The 11,495-nt window shown below is 46.8% G+C and overlaps 1 non-coding gene across 1 annotated transcript; it reads left to right on the top strand.

Annotated features, from left to right (window-relative positions):
- Positions 1–9,679: 9,679 nt before the first annotated feature.
- trnag-ccc (transfer RNA glycine (anticodon CCC)) lies at positions 9,680–9,750 on the top strand. Its single transcript has one exon. It is a non-coding gene; the product is annotated as a tRNA-Gly (tRNA).
- Positions 9,751–11,495: the final 1,745 nt, after the last annotated feature.

The following is an 11,495-nucleotide window of genomic DNA, read 5'->3' as shown; positions in this document are numbered from 1 at the left end:
TTGTGGTCATTGGGTCAGTTTCTGTGTGTTTGGTCAGTTTTTGTTCAGTGGATCAGTTTATGCGTATTTGTTCATGTTGCGGTACGCAGATCAGTTTCTATGTGTTCAGAAAGGTGGTGGTGTTTGGGTCAGTTTCTGTGTGTTCAGTCAGGTCTTGGTCACAATGTCAGTTCCTGTGTGGTCGGTCAGGTTGTTGTGGGTGAGCCAGTTTATGTGTGTTCGGTCAGGTTGTGGTCATTGTGTCAGTCTCTGTCTGTTCAAGTTGTGGTCAGTGGGTCATTTTCTGTGTGCTAGGTGCTTTTGTCGTCAGTGGGTCACCTTCTGTGTGTTTGTTCAGGTTGTGTTCACTGTGTCAGTGTCTGTGTATTTTGTCAGCTTGTGGTCAGTGGGTCAGTTTCTGTGTGTTCAGTCGGGACTTATCAATGTGTCAGTTTCTTTGTTGTCGGTCAGGTTGTTGTGGGTGAGCCAGTTTATTTGTGTTCGGTCAGGTTGTGGTCAATGTGTCAGTTTCTGTGTGTTTGGTCAGTTTGTGGTCAGTGGGTCAGTTTCTGTGTGCTCAGTCAGGTTTTGGTCAGTGGGTCAGATTCTGTGAGTTCGTTCAGGATGTGTTCAGTGGGTTAGTTTCTCTGTGTTCGGTCACTTTGCTCTCAGGGAACCAGTTTATGTGTGTTCCGTCTGGTTGTTGTCAGTGGTTCGGTTTCTTTGTGTTTGGTCAGGTTGTGGTCAGTGTGTCAGTTCGGTGTGCTCAATAAGGTTGTGGTCAGTTTGTCAGATTCTGTGAGTTCGGTCATGATATGTCCAGTGGGGCAGTTTCTGTGAGTTTGGTCAGGTTGAGCTCTTTTTGTCAGTCAACGTGTGTTCGGTCAGGTTGTGGTCAGTGGGTTTATTGCTGTGTGTTCGGTCAGGTTGTGGTCAGTGGACCATTTTCTGTCAGTTCCATCAGTGAATGATCAGTGGTACAGTTTCTGTGTTTTTGGTCAAGTTGTTGTCAGTGGGTCAGTTTCTGTGTGTTCAGTCAGGATTTGTTCAGTTGGTCACTTTCTGTGTGTTTGTCCAGGTTGTGGTCAATGGGTCAGTCTCGGTGTCTTAGGTCTGTTTGTGGTCAGTGTGTGAGTTTCAGTGTTTGTTCCGTCAGGTTATGGTCAATGGGTCAGTTTCTGTGTGTTCTGTCAGATTGTGATCATTTGGTCACTTTCTTTGTGTTCAGTCAGCTTGTGGTCAATGGGTCAGTTTCTGTGTGTTTGGTCAGGTTGAGGTCAATGGGTCGGTTTCAATGTGCACCATCAGTTTGTGGTCATTAGTTCAATTTCTGTGTGCAAGGCCAGGTTGTGGTCAGTGAGACAGTTTCTGTGTGCTAATTAGGTTGTGTTCTGTGGGTTAGGTTCTGTGTGTTCGTCCTCGTTGTGATCAGTTGGTCAGTTTCTGTGTGCACCGTCAGCTTGTGGTCAGTGGGTCAGTTATTTTGTCTTCAGTCATGTTACATAAGAACATAAGAAATAGGAGCAGGAGTAGGCCAATCGGCCCCTCGAGCCTGCTCCGCCATTCAATAAGATCATGGCTGATCTGATCCTAACCGCCAATCCACTATCCCAGAACCATATCTTGAATCTAACAGAATTAGACACACGAAATAGGTCAGTGGGTCAGTTTCTGTGTGTTCTGTCAGTTGTGGCCAGTGGGTAAGTTTCTGTGTGTTCTGTCAGGTTGTGGTCAGTGGGACAGTTTATGTGTGCACCATCAGGTTGTCGTCAGTGGGTCAGTTAATGTGTGTTCTGTCAGGTTGTGGTCAGTGAGACAGTTTCTGTGTGTTCAGTCAAGTTGTGGTCAGTGGGTATGTTTCAGTGTGTTCAGTCAGGATGCGGTCAGTGTGTCAGTTTCTTTGTGCACCGTCAGTTTGTGGTCTGTGGGTCAGTTTATGTTTGTTCGAACATTATGTGGTCAGAGGTTCAGTATCTGTGTGTTCAGTCAGGTGGTGGTCAGTGGGTCTGTTTCTGTCTGTTCGGTCAGTTTACGTCAGTGCATCAGTTTGGTTGAATTCGGTCAGGATGTGGTCAGTGTGTCAATTTCTGTGTGTTCGGTCTGGATGTGGTCAGTGGGCCAGTTTCTCTTTCTTCGGTCAGGTGTAGCCAGTAGGTCAGTTTGGGTGCGATTGGTCAGGTTGTGTTCAGTGGGGCAGTTTCTTTGTGTTCGGACAGGATTTGGTCAATCTTTTGGTTCCTGTGTGTTCGTTCAGGTTGTGGTCATTGTGTCAGTTTCTGTTTGTTAGTCAGGTTGTGGTCAGTGGGTCAGTTTCTGTTGATTCGGTAAGGATGTGTTCAGTGGGTCAGTTTCTGTGTGTTTGGTCAGTTTGTGGTCAGTGTGTCAATTTCTGTGTGATCGGTCAGACTGTTGTCAATGTGTCAGTTTCTGTGTGCTCGGACAGGTGGTGGTCAGTGTGTGAGTTTCTGTGTGCTCGGACAGGTGGTGGTCAGTTTCTCAGTTTATATGTGTGCTGTCAGGTTGTGGTGAGTGGGTCAGTTACTGAGTGTGGTCAGTTTCTGTTCCTTGTCTCAGTTTCTGTGTGTTCGGTTAATTTTTGTTCAGTGGTTCAGTTTATGCGTATTTGTTCATGTTGCAGTACGGAGATCAGGTTCTTTTTGTTCAGAAATGTGGTGGTGTTTGGGTCAGTTTCTGTGTGTTCAGTCAGGTCTTGGTCACTGTGTCAGTACCTGTGTGGTCGGTCAGGTGGTTATGGGTGAGCCAGTTTATGTGTGTACGGTCGGGTTGTGGTCATTGTGTCAGTTTCTGTGTGTTTGTTCAGGTTGTGGTCAGTGGGTCACTTTCTGTGTGCTAGGTCCTGTTGTCGTCAGTGGGTCACTTTCTGTGTGTTTGTTCAGGTTCTGTTCATTGTGTCAGTGTCTGTGCATTTTGTCAGCTTGCGGTCAGTGGGTCAGTTTCTGTGTGTTCAGTCGGGACTTATCACTGTGTCAGTTTCTGTGTTGTCCGTCAGGTTGTTGTGTGTGAGCCAGTTTATTTGTGTTCTGTCAGGTTGTGGTCAGTGTGTCAGTTTCTGTGTGTTTGGTCAGTTTGTGGTCAGTGGGTCAGTTTCTGTGTGCTCGGTCAGGTTTTGGTCAGTGGGTCAGATTCTGTGAGTTCATTCAGGATGTGTTCAGTGGGTCAGTTTCTTTGTGTTCGGTCATGTTGTGGTCATTGTGTCAGTCTTTCTGTGCTCGGTCAGGTTGTTGTCAGTAGATCAGTTTCTGTCGTTTCCTTCAGTTTGTGGTCAGTGGGACAGTTTCTGTGTTTTCGGTGTGGATTTGTTCTGTTGGTCACTTTCTGTGTGTTTGGCCATTTTGTAATCAATGGGTCAGTTTCGGTGTGCTCAGTCAGACTGTGATCTGTTTGTCAGTTTCAGTGTTTTTTCGGTCAGGTTGTGGTCAATGGGTCAGTTTCCGTGTGATTGGGCAGGTTATGTTCTATCAGTCAGTTTCTATGTGTTATGTCAGGATTTGGCCCGCGGGTTAGTTTCTGTGTGCTCAGTAAGGATGTGGACAGTGGGTTAATTTCTGTCTGTTCAGTCAGGTTGTGGTCAGTGGATCAGTTTCTGTGGGTTCCGTCAGTGACCGGTCAGTGGGTCAGTTGCTGTGTGTTTGGTCAAGTTGTGATTGGGTCAGTTTCAGTGTGTTCGGTCCCTGTTTGTTCAGTTGACCACTTTTGTGTTTATGGCCAGCTTGTGGTCAATGGGTAAGTTTCTGTGTGTTCGTTTCGTATTTGTTCAGCTGGCCACTTTATGTGTTTTTGGCCAGGTTTTGGTCAATGGGTCATTTTTATTGTGTTCGGTCAGGTTGTGGTCAGTGGGTCAGTTTCTTTGTGTTTGGTAAGGTTATGATCAGTGGGTCAGTTTATGTGTGTTCAGTCAGGTTGAGGTCATTGAGTCATTTTTTTTGTGTTCGGTCAGGTTGTGATCAGTGGGTCAGTTTTTGTCTGTTCGGAAAGGATCTGGTCAGTGGGTCAGTTTCTGTTTGTTTCGTCATACTGTTGTCAGTGGGTCAGTTTCTGTGTGTTTGGTCAGGATTTGGTCAGTGGTTCAGTATCTGTGTGCTCGGTCAGGTTTTGGTCACTGGGTCAGTTTCTGTGTGCTCGGTCAGGTTGTGTTCGGTGGGCCAGTTTCCGTGTGTTCCATGAGGTTGTGGTCACTGGGTCAGTTCCTGTGTGTTTGGTCAGTTTGAGGTCAGCGGGTCAGTGTGTGTGTATTCGGTCAGGTGTGTTTTCATTGTGTCAGTTTCCGTGTGCTCAATTCAATTCAATTCAATTTTATTTGTCATATATGCAGCAGACTTGTGTACTGCACAAGGAAATGTTGATTTTTACGAGTTCTCTCAACATTGGAATAAATATGGCATACAATGATAAAAATACTAATAGAAATACTAATAGAAAGACAGTAATAATAAATAAAACAACAGTAATAAATAATAATAAATTAATCGTTCATGTATCTTATGGCCTGTGGGTAGAAGCTGTTTCGAAACCTGTTGGTACGAGACCATATGCTTCAGTATCTCTTACCAGACGGGAGCAGGATGAAGAGGTTGTGGCTGGGGTGACTCACGTTTTTAATGATTCTCAGGGCCTTCCCCCGGCACCTCTCGGGGAGATATCCTGCACAGCAGGTAGTTTAATTCCTATAGTGTGTTGTGCAGCTTTCACTACCATCTGTAGAGCCTCGCGGTGTGTGGCGGTGCAGTTGCCATACCAGGCAGTGATGCAAACCGGACAGGATACTCTCGATGGTGCACCGGTAGAAGTTGGTGAGAATCTGGGGGGCCATTCCAAATTTCTTCCATCTCCTGAGGAAGAACAGGCGTTGGCATGCCTTCTTGGTTACAACGTCGATGTGATGGGACCACCTTAAGTCCTCCATAATGAATACACCCAGGAATTTGAAGCTGCCGACCCTCTCCACCTCAGCCCCTTCGATGTAGATTGGGGTGTGTCCCTCCCCCTGCCGCTTGTTATAATCCACGATAATCTCCTTTGTTTTGCTGATGTTGAGGGAGAGTTTGCTGTACATGCACCATTCCCCTAGGGCTCTTACCTCCTCCCTGTAGCCTGTCTCGTCTCCATCTGTGATCAGGTCTACAACGGTGTGGAGATGCCGGAGTTGGACTGGGGTGGACAAATGTAAGAAGTCACACAACACCAGGTTATAGTCCAACAGCTTTATTTGAAATCACAAGCTTTCGGAGCGCTGCTCCTTCTTCAGGTGGAGTGGAGAAATGCATAAAGACACAGCTTATTTTGTCAGAGAATTATGTCAGATGTTTACAGGTAACCTTTCCAACTGCCATTTATCGCACCTCGGCAGAGAGATAATCACAGCAGTCAAAGGTGTGAATGGTGTCCAAACAGGTCAGTCAGGGAAACATTACATCAAAGAACAATAAGGTGGGGTCACAAGGGGTCAAATATTGCAGATGCTGGGGTCTGTATGAAAAACAAAAAAACAGACAAAAAACATTTTTTTTTGTGGCTGGAAATCACAGCAGGTCCGGCCGCATCTGTGCAGAGAGAACAAGCCAATGTCGACTCGAGTCTGGATGACCCTGCATCAGGTGGGGTTACATGTAGCGTGACATGAACCCAAGATCTCGGTTGAAGCCGTCCTCATGAGTGCGGAATTTGGCTATCAGTTTCTGCTCGACGATTTTGCATTGTCGTGTGTCTCGAAGGCCACCTTGGAGAATGCTTACCCGAAGATCGGAGGCTGAATGTCCTTGACTGCTGAAGTGTTCCCCGACTGGGAGGGAACACTCCTGCCTGGTGATTGTTGCGCGGTGTCCGTTCATCCGTTGTCGCAGTGTCTGCATGGTCTCGCCGATGTACCATGCTCCGGGGCATCCTTTCCTGCAACGTATGAGGTAGACAACGTTGGCCGAGTCACATGAGTATGTACCATGTACCTGGTGGGTGGTGTCCTCACGTGTGATGATGGTATCTGTGTTGATGATCTGGCATGTCTTGCAGAGGTTGCTGTGGCAGGGTTGTGTGGTGTCGTGGTCGCTGTTCTCCTGAAAGCTGGGTAATTTGCTGCGAACGATGGTCTGTTTGAGGTTAGGCGGCTGTTTGAAAGCGAGTAGTGGAGGCGTGGGGATGGCCTTAGCGAGGTGTTCGTCGTCATCGATGACATGTTGAAGGCTGTGAAGAACATGGCGTAGTTTCTCCGCTCCGGGGAAGTACTGGACGACGAAGGGTACTCTGTTGGTTGTGTCCCGTGTTTGTCCTCTGAGGAGGTCTATGCGATTTTTCGCTGTGGCCCGTCGGAACTGTCGATCGACGAGTAGAGCGTCATATCCCGTTCTTACAAGGGCGTCTTTCAGTGTCTGTAGGTGTCCATCGCGTTCCTCCTCGTCTGAGCAGATCCTGTGTATTCGCAGGGCTTGTCCATAGGGGATGGCTTCTTTAACGTGGTTAGGGTGGAAGCTGGAGAAGTGAAGCATCGTGAGGTTGTCCGTGGGCTTGCGGTAGAGTGAAGTGCTGAGGTGTCCGTCTTTGATGGAGATTCGTGTGTCCAGGAATGAGACTAATTCTGAGCAGTAGTCCATAGTGAGTTTGATGGTGGGATGGAACTTGTTGATGTTATCGTGTAGTCTTTTCAGTGATTCTTCGCCGTGGGTCCATAGGAAGAAAATGTCGTCGATGTATCTGGTGTATAGCGTTGGTTGGAGATCCTGTGCAGCGAAGAAGTCTTGCTCGAACTTGTGCATGAAGATGTTTGCGTATTGGGGTGCGAATTTGGTCCCCATGGCTGTTCCGTGTGTTTGGGTAAAGAACTGGTTGTCGAAGGTGAAGACATTGTGGTCAAGGATGAAGCGGATGAGTTGTAGGATGGCGTCTGGAGATTGGCTGTTGTTGGTGTTGAGTACTGAGGCTGTCGCAGCGATGCCGTCATCGTGGGGGATACTGGTGTAGAGTGCCGAGACGTCCATCGTGGCGAGGAGTGTTCCTGGTTCAACATAACTGAAATCGCTTGTCCCTCGGGCCACATTGTAAGACGTCAAACGAGTTCTGTATGTGGCGGAGTCAAGGGTTATGGATAGCGGGCGGAAAAGTTGCGTTGTGTCGAAGATCTCATCAGCCACGAACTTATTAAATGGCGGGGCTCGAGGAGCTGAATGGCCCAATCCTGCTCCTATTTATTCTTTTGGGGAACGTTAGTTTCTTAATTATGTAATTTTTGAGAAGCTAAACAACGTTGGAAGGAAACTCCCACGGCACCTAGAAAAGTGCAAAATCTTAGCTCAACCGTGAGCTCATGCACCTGAGAGGTTAACCCTGTGATTCTCTATCCACGGATCTTCCAGGACCTTCGAAGTGTTTCCAGCATTTAGTCAGCAATTCCAGATGCAGCATCTGATGCATTTTGCGTTATATGTTAACGCAGTGTCCCCGCTTGTATTAACAAAAGCCAAAAATAAATTGTAGCTACCAGAAAAAGGAATTTGTTCCCACGGCGTGCATTGGTGGTTCAGGGGTAGAATTCTCGCCTGCCACGCGGGGGACCCGGGTTCGATTCCCGGCCAATGCAGGTTAACATTTTAAACAATTCATTTCATAGCAAACACATCACTTGAGCATAAATAATATATTAGCTGTATCTGTGCAACTGGATCAAGGGAATGAATGTTCTGCTCCTGTTCCTGTGCAACAGCTTTGAGGGGCTGAATGGCATCCTGTTCCTGTGTAACAGGCTCGATTCTTACTCTGACAGACATTACATTGCTCACTTCCTCGTTAGTATAGTTGTGAGTATCCCCACCTGTCACGCGGGAGACCGGGGTGAAATTCCCCGACGGGGAGAAATTTTAACATCCCCAATTTTAAACCTTTGGGCAGCACCTTAACGTGCTCCTTGGAAAAGATCAACAGCGAAAAATTGAACCTAAAATAATTTTAAACGGTGAGGAACTGTATAAAAAGCTCCTGCATCAATTCCTCGTTAGCATAGTGTTCTCCTTCTGTTTGTCTTTTGTGCGGGGCACTGCGGAACGAGAGAGGACAGGGAAATGCAGATAACAGCGGGAGAAAGCACGTCTGATCTTTCAAGGGGACAGCACTGGCACGATTGGCCGAATGGCATCATACTGTACTGCAAGCTTCCATGAATCATATGGATATCTGAGACATACCCACACAAAGTGAGCACACATCTGTGTTCGTGTATGTGTTTGAGCCTTTGTCTCAAGCAGTGCATTACTATTTCCTCTGTGTTGTCCTTGATATTTTGGTGCTGATTATTCAATATCCCGACGGCTTTTCTCTGACTATGTATCACTGAGAAAAGCACAGAAGCAAATAGATTTCAGGTGGACGCCTACCCGCAATTGGTGCTGTGGTTTCTTGAACATGTCGTTTGTGATCTCGCCGAAAAAATGTCATCTGGTACGAAAGGTTTGCCTGGCGCGAAAGTGACCTGAATTTCAAAGCAGCAAGGAGGAAAGACTGCATTGTTCTGCTTGCTGGCAGGATGCTTTTCACAGCTTCCCTGGCGGCCTAGTGGTTCGGTTTCGGCGCTTTCACTGCTGCGGCCCGGGCTCGATTCTCGGTCAGGGAGCCAGTGCTTCTTCTGGCTGTTTGAAATGCCAGCAATCAAAGCACCCGCGCGAAACAATGCTTGCACCTCATCAACCTTTCAACTTTCCACGCTGCTGTTGCCTCAACAGTCAGCAGCGCAACATTCGGTACCGAGGTGCAACATTCACTTCCTTGCCTTCTGTGAAATGCCTGCTGTTTCAAAGTCAGCAGGAAATGACATTGGGAACAAGACACCTTAAATGCCCACATTTATGTGTACCTCACAGTGTCAGAACAGTCACGGTGATTATCCGCATTCCATGTATTATTTTGCCGACTGCACGGCTGTCAGTCAACTCATTGCCAGTGTGAAGAAAGCCACATTAGCTACGTGTTCAAGACTCGAATGACAGAGTACCTTGGCCGTGAGAACTTATCCTGATATTCATGAGGCCTTAACATTCGCTGCATAAGACAATTCTACCTCTGGTTACCATCCCTCCTGCCATTGGAAAGCGGTTGTCTTTATTTCCTCTATCAAAAGCCATTGTAATTTTGCAAGCCTTTATTAAATTTCCTCTTAGCCTCCAGAGGAAAGCAATTCCAGCTTGTCCACACCATCAACATAACTGAAATCTCTTGTCCCTCGGGCCACACTGTAAGACGTCAAACGAGTTCTGTATGTCGGGGAGTCAAGGGTTATGGGTAGCGGGTGGAAAAGTTGCGTTGTGTCGAAGATCTCATCAGCCACGAACTTATTAAATGGCGGGGCTCGAGGAGCTGAATGGCCCAATCCTGCTCCTATTTATTCTTTTGGGGAACGTTAGTTTCTTAATTATGTAATTTTTGAGAAGCTAAACAACGTTGGAAGGAAACTCCCACGGCACCTAGAAAAGTGCAAAATCTTAGCTCAACCGTGAGCTCATGCACCTGAGAGGTTAACCCTGTGATTCTCTATCCACGGATCTTCCAGGACCTTCGAAGTGTTTCCAGCATTTAGTCAACAATTCCAGATGCAGTATCTGCTGCATTTAGCTTTTTATGTTAACGCAGTGTCCCCGCTTGTATTAACAAAAGCCAAAAATAAATTGTCGCTACCAGAAAATGGAATTTGTTAACTCGGCGTGTATTGGTGATTCAGGGGTAGAATTCTCGCTTCCCACGCGGGTGACCCGGGTTCGATTCCCGGCCAATGCAGGTTAACATTTTAAACAATTCATTTCATAGCAAACACATCACTTGAGCATAAATAATATATTAGCTGCATCTGTGCAACTGGATCAAGGGAATGAATGTTCTGTTCCTGTGCAACAGTTTTCAGGGGCTGAATGGCATCCTGTTTCTGTGTAACAGGCGCAATTCTTACTCTGACAGACATTACATTGCTCACTTCCTCGTTAGTATAGTTGTGAGTATCCCCACCTGTCACGCGGGAGACCGGGGTGAAATTCCCCGACGGGGAGGAATTTTAACATCCCCAATTTTAAACCTTTGGGCAGCACCTTAACGTGCTCCTTGGAAAAGATCAACAGCGAAAAATTGAACCTAAAATAATTTTAAACGGTGAGGAACTGTATAAAAAGCTCCTGCATCAATTCCTCGTTAGCATAGTGTTCTGCCTCTGTTTGTCTTTTGTGCGGGGCACTGCGGAACGAGAGAGGACAGGGAAATGCAGATAACAGCTTGAGAAAGCACGTCTGATCTTTCAAGGGGACAGCACTGGCACGATTGGCCGAATGGCCTCATACTGTACTGCAAGCTTCCATGAATCATATGGATATCTGAGACATACCCACACAAAGTGAGCACACATCTGTGTTCGTGTATGTGTTTGAGCCTTTGTCTCAAGCAGTGCATTACTATTTCCTCTGTGTTGTCCTTGATATTTTGGTGCTGATTATTCAATATCCCGACGGCTTTTCTCTGACTATGTATCACTGAGAAAAGCACAGAAGCAAATAGATTTCAGGTGGACGCCTACCCGCAATTGATGCTGTGGTTTCTTGAACATGTCGTTTGTGATCTCGCCGAAAAAATGTCATCTGGTACGAAAAGTTTGCCTGGCGCGAAAGTGACCTGACTTTCAAAGCAGCAAGGAGGAAAGACTGCATTGTTCTGCTTGCTGGCAGGATGCTTTCCGCAGCTTCCCTGGTGGTCTAGTGGTTAGGATTCGGCGCTTTCACCGCCGCGGCCCGGGTTTGAATTCCAGGTCAGGGAACCAGTGCTTTTTCTGGCTGTTTGAAATGCCAGCAATCAAAGCACCCGCGCGAAACAATGCTTGCACCTCATCAACCTTTCAACTTTCCACGCTGCTGTTGCCTCAACAGTCAGCAGCGCAACATTCACTTCCTTGCCTTCTGTGAAATGCCTGCTGTTTCAAAGTCAGCAGGAAATGACATTGGGAACAAGACACCTTAAATGCCCACATTTATGTGTACCTCACAGTGTCAGAACAGTCACGGTTATTATCCGCCTTCCATGTATTATTTTGCCGACTGCATCTCCCTAACAAACTTAGCTGATCACAGCACGGCTATCAGTCAACTCATTGCCAGTCTGAAGAATGCCACATTAGCTATGTGTGCAAGACTCGAATGACAGAGTACCTGGGCCGTGATAATTTATCCTGATATTCATGAGGCCTTAACATTCGCTGCATAAGACAATTCTACCTCTGGTTACCATCCCTCCTGCCATTGGAAAGCGGTTGTCTTTATTTCCTCTTTCAAAAGCCATTGAAATTTTGCAAGCCTTTATTAAATTTCCTCTTAGCCTCCAGAGGAAAGCAATTCCAGCTTGTCCACACCATCAACATAACTGAAGTCGCTTGTCCCTCGGGCCACACTGTAAGACGTCAAACGAGTTCTGTATGTCGGGGAGTCAAGGGTTATGGGGAACGGGCGGAAAAGTTGTGTCGAAGATCTCATCAGCCACGAACTTAT

This window comes from Somniosus microcephalus, unplaced genomic scaffold (genome assembly GCF_052327205.1).
Source record: "Somniosus microcephalus isolate GS21.2 unplaced genomic scaffold, FLI_Smic_1.0 unresolved_chr8, whole genome shotgun sequence".
NCBI classification, from domain to species: domain Eukaryota; kingdom Metazoa; phylum Chordata; class Chondrichthyes; order Squaliformes; family Somniosidae; genus Somniosus; species Somniosus microcephalus.
This window is presented reverse-complemented; position numbering and strand designations above follow the sequence as displayed.